Here is a 13,989-nt window from a genome sequence, read left to right on the forward strand (position 1 = left end):
TGTGGGATTAACATATTTACTGAAAAAAAATAACGCTGATGTTTTAGGAGTGGCTTTTGGTTTTATTTAACAAATACAATTAAAAATGTAAAAGCTAAATCAAAGACTTGAGTGGTGAAATCCAAAGAAACCAGATACTGTCTCCCAGTGCTTTCACATCCTGATTCACACAGTTGTCCAATCAACATTTCACAAAATGAAAAAAAAAAAATTCATAAAATGCATGTCTCCAGTTTTTTCAGGGAATGCTGTGAAATTCTGCAAACTGTATTACCTAATTCATTGTTTTCAGACTTTCACGTAATTTCAACACTTCTAAAGGTTCGTTAGGCGAACAAGGGTATCCTGTTGCTCATGTCTGAGGGCAGGCAAGTAACGGAGAAGTTTCCGTTTTAAATGAAGAGCGCAACCAGCTGAGGCAGCCTGTGCGCAGGACTGCGCGGCTCGCTGGACAGCGTCCTCCAGGCCCAAGTACCCCTCCTCCCCTTCTCTCCACGGGAGCACTCTTGTGGCGGCGGGAAGTAAAGTTACACCGAGCTTTGGAAAAATTTGGGCGAGGGTTCTCCGAGTTGAAGCATGAGTTCCTGGGGCGGACGCCAAGTGGCCGACAATAGCCGGAAGGGGAGGACTGGTCAGAGGAAGAGCTTCCATATTGTTTCTAGTGCGTCAGGGAACGAAGACTGCTCCCGCAACCATAGCAGGTGGGTGCCCAAAGGTGCAGTGGGGTGAGCGGGGCTGGGGTCCCCAGGGGCCGCAGGGCTACACGGGGGCCAAGGTGGGAGGGGGCAGCTTGAAGTCCGTGTTCTGGGTGTGGGTGGACGCTGTTGAGGCCCAGCTACCTGCAGGGACAAGTGCAGCGTTCCGCAGCACGGAACAAGTGGGCCCTCGGTTTGCGAATTCTGAGGCGAAGCTCGCAGGCCTGTACTGGTTCAAGTCTCCCGATCGCAAATGGGCAACTCGGGTGCTGCTTAGAGCCAAGGGCTGCTGTGCAGCTCTGCGCTGTGCCCACGGGCCTTCAAGACCCTCAGTAGACACTGGCTTCGTTATTATTTTAAAGATTTAGTTACTTAAGGCCTGGCGCAGTAGCCTAATAGGCCTTGCATCCCTGAGGTTCCCATATGGTGCTGGTTCCAATCCCAGCTGCTTCACTTCCCGTCCAGCTCCCTGCCTGTGGCCTGGGAAAGCCATAGAGGATGGCCCAAAGCCTTGGGAGCCTGCACTGGCTAGGGAAACCTGGAGGAGGCTTCTGGCTTCGGATTGGCTCAACTGTGGCCATTGCGGCTGCTTGGGGAGTGAACCAGTGCACGGAAGATCTTTGTCTCTCCTTCTCTCTGTGTACCTGCCTTTCTGATAAAAAAAGAAATCTTCAAAGAGAGAGAGAGAGAGATTGAGATTTAGTTATTTACAGAATGAGATGGAGAGGGAGCAACGGGATAGGGGGTGGGTAGGAATATTCCTGCTGCTGGTTCCTTTCCCACATGGCTGCAGTAAACAGCCAGGTCTGGGCCAGGCTGAAGCTGGGAATGTGGAATTTCACGGAGTCTCCCAGGTGAACGGCAATGGCCCAAGCGTTTGTAGCATCTTCTGCCTCCCCAGCTGATAGGGAGCAGCTGGAACACAAACCATCACTCTGATAGGAATTTCTGGCATTGCAGGCAGCAACTTAACTCGCCCCACAGCAGTGCCAGCTCTAGGGGGCTTTATTTTATGATTTGTTATAATGTATTCTTTTTTGTTATTTTTGCCTTTTATGTTTTAGTATTTTTAATAATATTTTCAAAGAGATTTATTTCAGAGAAATCACAGAATTGGATTGTGAGGTACCTGGCATCTGTTTCCTAGGGGAGGGTGGTCCCAAAGCTGGGTCACCACGCTCTCTCCCTCTCTGGCTTCCTCTGAGCCCACGGACCCTGTTTTTGGCCGGCTTCTCCCTGGTTGGTGCCGTGGAGCTTGCTCTTGGGTGAAGTCTTCCTTTACCTGATTGGGGTTGCTAGGTGGGTATAAAAGACCCTCACAGGTGCAGGCTGTGCTTGGGAAGCCTCTGATAACTTTTCGCTATTGTTTTGGTTTTCAGATCATGGTCAAGGGAAGTGTGGCTTTGTATTCATATGTAAAATTTTTGCTGGTGAAATTCTGGGTTTTATTACCAGTTTTCTTTCAGTAGCTAATTTAAGCCATTTTCTCCTTTTGGAGGACTCTTAGTGCAATTCAGATGTTGCCTGTAGAGTTTTACATTGTGTGTGGTAGCTACAAGTTAGGAATGTTGTGGAGGAATTTTGCATGTGGTAGAGTGACTGGGACTGAAAAATCCTAGGCTTCAGACAGAATTTAAATTCTCCAGGGGCCTGGGTTCCAATGATCTAACTTCCTGCTCATGTGCTTTTGGAAGTGAACAGATGCCTGGCACCCACATGGGAGGCCCGGATAGGTGCTGGCTGCAGCATGGTCCAGCCCTGGCTGTGGCGGGCCTTTGGAGAGTGAGCCAACTGATGGAAAAAACTCTCTTCCTCCCTGCCCTCCCCATCATTCTTTGAAAGAATGCCAATCTTCCAAAAGCACATACCTTAGCCTTAGATGCTAATATCTTCCGCACAGGAGTTATCTTTCTGAGGTTATCACCAGAATACAGTCCCTTGTTCACAACCCTTGGTGGTGGTGGTTTTTATAATAGTATTAGTTCTCACAACTGTAGCTACTGCATTAATAACATTTTTCCATTTGTTTCTTAAAAGAAGCATACTGTTGCCAAAGACACTGATTGCTGAAGGGAGGCAAGTTCCTTCCTGCTAGATGAGTTCTCTGAGTGGAGTGTTGATCAGTACCCCAATACTCCAGAAAGTGTCAGTTGCTAAGCCTGGATATTTCAGTTGCACTGGCTATCTTAATGGCATAATTTAATTGAAACGTACATGAGCAGAAATAAATTTGAAAACATTTGAAAGCGTTACTTATTTCTAGGGAGACAGGATTTTTAAGGATGTGCCGTGGAAGTCAGTTGACAACATTGGCTGTGTGAGTTGTTGGAGACTGAGGTGAAAGGAAGAAGAAGTCCTGCTAAGTCTGCTCTCCTCTGGAGCATCTTGAGTTGTAACTTTTAGTTTGCCTTAAGTCCTTGTTCTAATTTGAAACAACCTAAGCAGCAGTTGTACAGAATGCATTCGATGCTGGGTTCGAAAGATATAGAATTCTTAACAGTCGGTTCACACTCAAAGAAAAGGATTTGATTATCAAAAGACTGGAGAGTGAAATGTGGGCATCTCTGTTATTTGTAAACATGAAGTTTAAATTCAGTGTGTAAACACTGACTGTAAAATACATAAATGCAGTTTTCTGCTGACAAAGGAATGGTGTTTATCCTATAGATTAGTGCTTTTCTATTTTACAGAGGTATTTTTGAGTGGTAGGGTGTCATTTGTTTTTTCCACTGCTTTATTTGTATAGATGCCTAGCACGTTGTGGGCTCTCAGGAAATTCTTGCTGAAGATGTGTCAATCAATGTGATGACTGGGTTCTTTGATTGGAAAAAAAAAAGGTCAGTGTGTAAATGTTTAAGGTTATCCTGTGGACTAATTTGAGATTTGAGAGTTGGGTTGTTGACTGTTTATGTATTTGGTGGCGGTGAATGTGAAGGACGACGAGATGATGTGTTTAAAATGGTGGCGTACAACTGTAGGGCGGCTTTTTAAACCTTGCCCTGGCCTGTACCCCCTGCCATCTGACACATACCCCCGTGTTCTGTCACCTCTCCACATCTTCATTTCCTGGCTGAGATCCACCGCAGTTTTGTTCCAAACTACTGCCCTATACGCTCACATGTGGGACAATTCGCCCCTGACTAATTACAGTTAAGTCCTGTACCTTGGAATTCGTCGCTCTTGGTTTATTCTGATCTGTGGCACACAAGCTTTGCATGTTTGATTGTTGGTTGGGAGGAAACAGAAAGTCACTAGGCAATTTCGAAAGCAATCAGAAAATTTCCAGCAGTTTCCTAATCTTTTATGTATCTAAATTCAGTCTCTTTAATTCCTTTCTTTGTAGTGTTGTGAAATATGATACATGTGTAAATGGAAAAAGAGTACAATTATGAAAAACACAAAATCACGAAACTCTTGCATGCTCACCACACAGCCCGTTTGAGAAACAAAATTCTGCAGGCATCTTTGAGGTCACCTGAGTGACAGCCTGTGGCTTCATAACCTTCCTCTTCCACGCTGAAGTTGGCTGTCTGCTGAAATTGCCTTGCTAGTCTTTTAATTCTGCTACATTTGAGTGTATTCCTAAGCAGTGTGCTATTTAGGAAATTGAGATTAATAAAATCATAAATCATACTGTACTCCTTTATGTTTAGTTTTTCATGTATTACTTAATTTTTTTATATTCCTCCTTACTGACGTCCATAACTGTAGTTCATTGATTTTCCATCCCATAAAATGATCCAGCGTATAGATATACAACAGTCTGCTTGTGCACTGACATTGCATTTTAGAATCATATACAGTTTTTTTTTAAACTATTGTGAACAGTATTTATTTCTGTGTGGTTGGAAATGGCTCCCAATGCACAGGTGCAGGAATTTATCCGGTAGTATATACAGGGATGGTCATGCAGCATGCATATATTAAACTTTTCCGAGTAAAGTCAAATTATTTTTCCACATTGGTTTTAGCAGTTTATACTCCCAGCAGCTGTGTATGGATGTTTAAATTCAGCTTTTCAAAACAACACAGACATGTGTAGATTTATCTAGATCCTGTTGGGAGGCAGCAGCGGTTTGGTGCTCATTTCCTTTCAACCATACATTCCCCATAGGAAAAGGGAAACCAGAGAATGTATGCCGTTCTGTTTATGCTACTCTGAGAGATCTTAGTTAAATAAGGCAAAATTAAGTAGTAAGACTTGAAAAAGGACAGAAAACATTTAATTCCTTTATGTGAAGGGTGAATTGCTACAATAGATGCTGCATCATACATACGATGACACAACCCAAAATTGTTGTTCTTATTTTGTAAGAACTGTAAGGATCGTTGAAACTGATGATACAAATCATTTTGAAAATCTTTTAACTAATTGGATTATTTTTATTTCATGTTTTAAGACTGCTTAACACTTCCCACTGTAACACATTTTTAATGTTTTGTGCTTTAGGGAAGTAAATGACATTTTTACATTTTAAATAATAAATGGTTTTATGTCCTCATAGTTCCAAAAACTATAGTAATGTTCTTGTTTTTTAAAACGTATATTGATGTGTTTAGGACACAGTTATGTAGTTGCCACATGTGAAAAAAAAAGGCACTTTATTTGCATCTGGTTTTAATTGTCTTGTCAAATTATTTTAATTTCAAAATTTCAGTAGATTTTTGGAATATTGCATTTGTTTGAAATGTTCAAACTAACAAAATGTAAGTGAGTCAAAGAAATGTAGAACTTACAAGAAATAAAAAATATTTTATGGGACTAAATAGAAACCACCAAAATATATCTTGCTTATTTGTTTTTGGTATATGTACTTAAATGCTTCTATTTCGAGTGAAATAGCCCTCGAAAAAGTACTTGCGAATACTAATTTGAAAACAGTTACTAATTATTATCTATGTGAATATTTGACCAGTTTCTTTCCCAGAATATCATATATAAACTTAAATTCAAAAGATATTTGTTCTTTGTCACAGAATTTCTGGTAGAATGATGCTAACAAAGCAAAATTTTTTATGACTTGATGCATAATAAATCAATACATATTAGCTATTTCATTATTTACCAATATTTAAAAAATAGTAAAAATATGGTCATGTTTGAGAAATATTTGGAGCTTGCTGTTTCTTCACAGGATTCAGGCTCGCATTGTTACAATGAATCAGGACGTATGATCCTATTTAACAATTGTCATTTAAAAAGAAAACAATGGGTTTGCTACCAGTTTTCTTTTACTTGTGCATTCTGTTCTTAGCTACAGTATGCCCAGCTTGACTATTTTAAGTAAATTGAACAGCTGCTAATTAGTGTCTGTAATAGTGAGGAAGAGGGTGAAACACGTTGTGCATATAAATTCAACCTAAATATTTTCTTCTGAATAGGACTGTACAGGAAAAAGTCTTTAAAACTCGCATTTCTCTTTATCAATCAAAGCATAATGTTTAACCACATACATACCACCATGTGCGTCCTAATTTCATAATGATCTACAACAGGCATACTTTTGCATAATTATTTTGAACTTACAGACTTTAAAACAGTCAGTAGCAGGCACATAGCAATGGCGGTAAGAGCCATTCAAGTTGCTGGAAAAGCAGTTTTTTTTAAAAGACTTTCTATCTCTATATATAAAAAAGTAAAATACCAATCATTTTTATACTAAAAAAAAACTCCTCCAAAATTCCTCACGTAATAATGAAGACAGATGATAACTGGAATGTTTGTTTCATCTGATACATGCAGTTAACAATTTCCAAAGTTTAGAGAGCTTCAATGTTTGGCAAAAGGCATTTCATATCTTAAATGTGGTTTGCATCAGCCATAGGATATTGTACTAAATATGAGTACATCAGCATTGAAATTTTAGGCATCTTAGAAAATTTCATTAAAAACAAATTTTTGACAAAATGTGTTAAGTCTTGTGATTTTGTATTAATTGCGAGTTGTCTAAGAACAAAGAAAAAACCTCTTCTATAAAACGTATAGATTTGGTGGTGATGTGTGAATATTAACTGTTTGAATGAAATAAAAAATTTTGCAATAGCAAAAATTTTTGCATAATTTAAACAAAGGAAGCATCTAACAGTAACAGGTACAGTGGGATCTGTCTTGATCTGGAGGTAAGACTGGGACAGAGTCCTTTCAGGTTAGAATGTGTCTGAAAAGCATCTCCAGAACCCAGACTTGAGAATGCTGTCTCTCTTAAAAGGTCTACCTGTATCCTTAGATTACAGCTGCTAAGTTGCTCTGATCAAAGATCTTATTTTAGTGTGAACAGTAGTTTTCTCTTTTCTGTTCGGTGATCGTAACTTTTGTTCTATAACATATATGATTTTTTTTTTTTAGATTTAACATTCTGTGACAGAGCCATGAATGCCCTTGATCCTGCATTTGTGCCTTTACAGTGACATCCCAGGAAATCATTCTTCAATTGTCAAACATAAAACAAAGTAAATGCGTATTTTAAACAGTCCTTTCAAGAGAATCTCATACTTATTCTTTCCACGTTTAGATTCCCAGACCTTTGAAAAACTAGTTTGTTGACATCATTTTGCAACCTGTGTCTGCTTTTAGGAAATGTTGTCATTATTGTAAGTTACTTCCAGTTTAAGAATTATCATTCATGCATTTTTGGATGAAAAGTGGTTTGGGGGTGGAAAAAAGTGAGTTACAGAAAAAAAAAAACTTTTCGGTCCTTCCTGTTTAACATCACCATCATGCTCCTTTGTATAAAGGGAGAGTTTGAAAACCAAAAAGTTGTGTGTTTCTGCTGTTATCCACGTGAGCATCAGAGACTTGAATTGTAATGGGTCATCCCAGCTCCTTTCTCAAATTGCTGCCATAGGCGCTGTTGAAGAGTAATTATTGCTGTTATGATCCCCCCTTATTCTGTCCACCCTCTGGTGGTGGCAGTTAGTAACTGTAGAAACCCCAACTGGAGAATGGATACCTGACAGTTAAAATTGAGCTGCACTGCAAAGATGCTCCCTCCACTGCCCCCCCACCAAAAGTGTTTTTAAAAACCAGCAACTCTGCTGTTGATAATAGTTTCTTTAGAAAATGTCCAAAGTGACTTGGAAGGCAGAAGAAATGATCTGTTATTTCAACACAATGGTGTATGCCTTTTTTATTTATTATTTTTTTGTTTATACTCTTTATGTATATAAAAAATATGGAACGCTTCACGAGTTTGCATGTCATCCTTGCGTAGGGGCTATGCTAATCTTCTCTGCATCGTTCCAATTTTAGTATATGTGCTGCCGAAGTGAGCACGTGTATGCCTTTTAATTACGTGGATATTTTAGCAGAAACACCTCTTGGCCTTGGCTTGATTTCCTTTTTTCTGTTTCTTTTTCTTTCTTTCTTTTTTTTTGTAAGGACTTAAGTTTGAAAAGTTGTATGGATTGAATCTAAGATTAATTACCTGACATGAAAAATTATTTAAACAAGGAAAGAAGTCAGCGGGTATGAATACAGAGCAAATCTAATTGTCATTTGTACATTGTCAGATTTTACCTTCGTGTACTCTGTGCGTTAAAAATTGGGAAAAATGTAAATTGAAAAACTTATACACAGTTTGGGCTTTACTGTGTGTGCTTAGATGTAGCACATTTCCATGACAGGGACCATTTTTGTACCCTTGGGGTATGTGTGTAGGCGGGTGGAAGGGAAGCAGTACTGAGGGAAGATGGGAATTCTCTAGAACAATTGGAGGGGACAGAGGAGCTGTCAACTTCTGTCTCAGTGAACTACAAAGATGTCTAAGCTTGGGGAACACACTCATGTTTGTGGATAGATTTGTTTGCAACAAGTATTTGGATAATGGGATCCCAAGTCACCTCACTTCCCATCTGATTTCATGATCAATGTCAGCTTAAGTTTCCATAGTGTTACTCATGCATTTTCAAGAATTTAAAATTAAATCTGATATCACTGGAGTTTGGATTCTGGGTCAATCTGTTAATGTCCCTAGGTCACAGTTTTCTCAATTATAAAGTGGTAATACTGATAATTCAACCAACCTCATAGGATGCTAGTGAGACTCTAAAGATGAAATAATGCAGCCATTTCATAAAATTTGTAAATATTGTATAAGTGAAATGTGTTTCCTATCAACTCTCTTGGCCCTGCTTTCCTGTGTGTATTCTCCATGAATAGAATTTATTTACATGTGTTCTCTTCTTTCCATCCCCCTTCTCCTGCAACACCATGACGCTTCCCAGTGGTAGTGTTTTTTTCCTGCTATCTAATCCAGGACTTCCTTCATGTTGGCGTTAAGAGTTGTATTTGATTGCTTATTGGATCAACCTCTCTTCTATGAGACGCCACTGAATTCAAAATAAGTTTTATTTTCACAAGCGTGGTGTAAATATAGTTTAAGGGAGAGACCCAGCAGAGGAAGAAGGGGGTGACTTCTTTGTTCCTGGGTATTTGCTTCTTTGCTTGGTCCTGCCACAAGGCTGGTCAGTGGTATGGGTGTGTAATGTGCAGTGCTCTTCTCTTCGGCTGTGCAGTGAGAACATAAACTTCCTGGAAAACCATGAGCCCCTGGTCTGTGCTGGTGACCATCTTCTTGTGGCCCTTCTGATGTTCCCACTATACACTATTTGCTCCAGCTTTCTCACCCATATCACATTCCTGCTCACGGTGACTTTCTTGCTTTTCCAGCTCCTTGCACCGCCTCTAATTGCACAGTGCTGTTCCTTTCTCTACCATCTAGCAGATTATAATAATAGTTCCATTGTCCAGACAGTTCTGAACCTCAGCCTCGAGTAGTGGGCCCGTTCTAAATCTGTCCTTCCTTGGAAATGTAGACCCCTTGAGCATTAGGATTTGCACTCATTCAAATCTTGAAAATTCTCCTTACGCATTTATAGCTAATCTATGAGCACAACTTAAGAATTTTTTTAATCTTAAATATTGTTTAACTTACAGTATTGTTTAAACTTCCTGCTTATGACCTGGGAGGGTAGCAGAGGAGGTTCGTGTCCCTGGGCCAGTGCGCCCAAGTGGGAGACCTGGAAGAAGCTCCTGACTCCCAGCTTTGGGCTGGCCCAGCTGTGGTTGCTGCCACCATTTGGGGAGTTAACCAACAGATAGAAGATCTGTTTTCTGTCTTTCTCTCTCTATTTCTGACTTTCCAAGTAAAATAAATAAATCTTTAGAAAGAAACAAAACAAAGCACTATTATTATCAGTTATTGAGCCCCTGTACTTTGGAAAATAGATTTAAAATACATTTCAAGCTATATGTTTCAGGCACTGCATGGTGTTCCAGAGATAGGCATTTTTGGGCATATTACAAATAGTACTTTTACTTTTTCTGGGTCAAAGTAGCATTGAATTCTGTTGTACTGGTCAAGTTTCTTGCCTTTGATCGAAAGATAACAAGTACTTCATAAGGAAGTCATATGGTAGATCATTGTATGGATAACTGGAACATGCTGTTCGTCTTCATATTGTTCAGCAAAAATTGTGGAAGGCCATTGTTTTTGACTGAACTCCCGCAAGTTCAGACCAAAATAGTCACTCATGCTAAATACCACATAATGAGACTGAAACTTTAAGGAAGCAAATAAATCCCCACGGTCCAGTTTTTCCTGAAGACAGGAGATTCCAGTCCATCTGAGTCAGCATTATAAAATAGCTCCTTTTGTTTGAACCCTTACAGAAAATAATCTGAGGTAGCTTGATGTTGGTCATCAATTTGTTTCTATTGTTTTCTTGTGCTCACAGTGCACACACCGTGCTCTTGTCCAATGGGAGTTTTCCTTCTGTTTTGCGGGATGGAGCCTGCCCTTCTCGTGAATTTTGAATCAGCCAGCTAGGTCTCTAGCTAACTTTGTAGTAATTTTATCTTTGATAATATTTAAGACACCATTGGTTGTAGAAAAAAAACAATTATTCAATTTTGAAGACAAAAAGTATTGAAGGTAGTTGCTGTGTACCATAAAATGTAAACAATATTCTGACTTGGAGAAAATCAAAATGTGAAAAGAATATGTTTCTTAGTATTATTGAACACCATAAAATGTAAACAATATTCTGATTTGGAGAAAATAAAATGTGAAAGAAGCATGTTTCTTAATATTTTTGAACTGTGGTAGAAGTTTGGATAGTGCCTGCAAAGAATAACCTTAGTTTTGCTACTCTGTCGTAATTGTTACCATGCAGCTGAAAGAAAGCTATTTTGAGAGAATTTGCCACAATATAACTGAAATTCAAAAAGCTCATGAAAAACACAATTGAAAGATCAATTTATTTTGGTGTAAAGCAATTTTGAAATCAGTTCAGGTTTTTGTGATATGCATTTGACATGAACTGCTTCAATATACCCCATTTGAATGGATAATAAAAGAGAATTTATAGGGCTTGGCAGCGTGGCCTAGTGGCTAAGGTCCTCGCCTTGATCCCATATGGCTGCTGGTTCTAATCCTGGCAGCTCCACTTCCTCTCTATCTCTCCTCCTCTCAGTATATCTGATTTTGTAATAAAATTAAAATAAATCTTTTTTTAAAAAAAGAGAATTTATATGGCATTTTTATTGTTAAGGTTTATTCTTGTTATTCTGTCCAATTAATGTATATGTTTTGGATCTTCATTTCATATCTTCTGTTCTAATATCCTTTTTAAAATCCTTTTGGCATTTATTTCTCTTTAACTGTTTTAGCCAATTTTATCTTTATCATATTCTATTTCTTCCAAAGCATAATCTTTTATATTTCATCTGAGTTAATATTTATCAAAAGATGTAAATAACTGTAAGATTTATTTTTATTTGAGCGCTGACAGTGAGAGAGGAAGGGAGCAGGGGAGGGCAGGAAAAAGAAAGGGAGAGATGTTCATTGAGTGAAATCTTCCATTTGCTGATTGATAGCTCAAATGCCCACTGCAGCTAAGACTGTGCCAGGCTGAAGGCAAGGGCATGGAGCTCAGTGGGCCTCTTAAGTGTACATGAACTGGAAGCTGGAATTGGAGCCACACTGGCACCTGAATCCACATACTGTGATATTGGTATGGCATCCCGAGTGAAATCCCAACCACTAGGCTAGATGCATGCTCATATCAAAAATGTTTAATTTTTTCACAGATTCTTTTTGCAAATCATTCTTTTCTTTCTTGTAAAATGTTTTTCTTTTGTTTATTTGAGAATCAGAGAAAGAGAGAGTGAGCATGTCGTATCTTCTTGTTCAGGCCCCATATACTCACTGTGGCTGGAGCTGCGGGGAGGGGAGGATCTGAACTCAGTCCAGGTGTGTCCTGTGGGTGGCAGGAACTGGCCACATGTCCTCACCACCATCTCTCAGGGTCTGCACTGGCAGGAGGCTGGAAGAAGCATTCAGAGCCAGGAACCACTCAGGCACTCGGATGCAAGTTTCCTAACTCTTTGGTCATCTCCCCACACTCAGGTGCTCGGATGCAAGTATTCCATTTAATTGGTAATCTTCCCAGATCTCCCCCCACTTGTTTTTCATTTTTTTTAATCTTCATACCCTATCCACCTCATTTACAAGCTCTTGTATTCATTTAAAAATAATTTCTTTTATGTTTTATTACAGCATTTGATTAAAAAAATCTTGGTGTCATGTTTTTCTGGTGGGTTTTTCTGGACAGTAGGGACATAATTATGTATTCTGTTCTCTTTTTTCTTGTAACCAATTTGGATTGAATTAAAGTACCTTTATTTTCCCTGATGTATGCATAAATTAAACTTCTGTACTCCCAAGAAGTCAGTGTGAGTCAAAGTGATGTTTCAGTTTCTTGGCTCTGGAGCTCTGTGTTTGGTTTGGACAGTAATCGGGACTGTGCTTCATGCTTCTTGGGGAGACCTTTATTCCTCCTTGGAATCCTCTCTTGCTTTAGCTATTCTTGTTTGTCTCCCAGCTCAATTGAATTGTGCTCCCAGTAGTTTTTTTCACAGCAAGTGGCTTGTGTTTGAAGGTAGTTGGATAGTCTGTTGGCTTCAGAGTGCTTGGGCACCATTACACCACATTACACTTTAACACCCTGCCTTTACTCATGAATTGGGTCTTGCAGAAACCCCACTTGGGTTTATATTCTGTTCACTGTTGACCTGCTGCAGTTTCCACTGAGTATGCTGTGGCGGTTTGGGCGCTGTTATGCAGAGGTTATCAAGTAGGGACGTTTCCCGCTGTTCCTATCAACTCTGTGATGTTTTCCCCTCAGAACCTGACATTACAGGTTTGTGAAGTTTTGTTGTATATGGTGTCCAAAGGTTTTTGCTCTTGCTATTTCTATTTGTGTGTCTGATTTTATGGACAAATGGAAGGACATCCAAAATGTATTACTATTGCCAGAACCTTGAGAGAATTTGTTTTGTTTTGCTTTGTACGTTGGGTATTCCAGCACATTAGAATGTTTCCTTGAATTTCTTATGGGTGAGACCTGCAGTTGGAAAAGCATCTTTCCATACAACTCATGGTTCTGTATCAGGTTCCTTATGGAAATACAGAACTTGTGTGCAAAATATTAGACTTCTGTGCATTTTTCCTTGGAGATGTTTTTACTCCCTCCTCAATTCTCCTGAGTATCTAACAATTAAAATGAGAAAAACTCTTCTGAAATGTATCCATAGGTCAAATAAGACCAACAGAAATTTATATATGGATTATATTGTTTTATAAACTCATTAATCTCTCTGTTTTATGGAGCATCTTTTTTTTTTAAATTGGACAACCACGATTTTACATTGAGGCATGTTAAAAGAAACAGCTGTGTTTACACTAAAGATGGTCTTAAAGAAATGCTTTCTATGTTTCTATGTCCTCTGAATAAGTTTCCATAGGAAATCGTTTTCCCTCTTGATATCAGGGATTTCAGTTGCTTTTTTTGATTTGAATGATACAGAAACAAATAACAGGTAATCCATGGGTATTTTAGTGCATAAAAAATTACATGAAATACATGGCTAACGTTCCCACCATCCGATTTGGTTAAAGGTGTAATTATTTTAATGCGGTGGTGTTTAACATGGATAGTCTTATAAATCTGGATGCTTAGGTAACACCGTCCTCTTCATTCTTAATATATTCTTTCTTCTTCTTCTGGTCACTTGGCAGACTCTTCTGTCTGCTGTTGATAATAAGAATCTGTCAAGGAAATGCTGTAACTTGAAGAGGTGAGACGGCAATTTCTTGACTTGATGACAATGTCTGTGTTTTTAGTTATGAAAGTCATTTAGGCTCTCAGGTCAAACTTCCACTTTGATTAGTTGCATATAGGAACTTTTCTTAAATATACTTAAATGCTTCTTAAACTCACAGAACAACATTTC

The 13,989-nt window shown here is 39.0% G+C and overlaps 1 non-coding gene across 1 annotated transcript; it reads right to left on the bottom strand.

Annotated features, from left to right (window-relative positions):
* Positions 1-7,861: 7,861 nt before the first annotated feature.
* LOC118758084 (U6 spliceosomal RNA) lies at positions 7,862-7,968 on the bottom strand. Its single transcript, XR_004995521.1, has one exon. It is a non-coding gene; the product is annotated as a U6 spliceosomal RNA (small nuclear RNA).
* Between the last annotated feature and the right edge of the window lie 6,021 nt (positions 7,969-13,989).

This window comes from Ochotona princeps, chromosome 12, assembly GCF_030435755.1.
Source record: "Ochotona princeps isolate mOchPri1 chromosome 12, mOchPri1.hap1, whole genome shotgun sequence".
Taxonomy (NCBI): Eukaryota; Metazoa; Chordata; class Mammalia; order Lagomorpha; family Ochotonidae; genus Ochotona; species Ochotona princeps.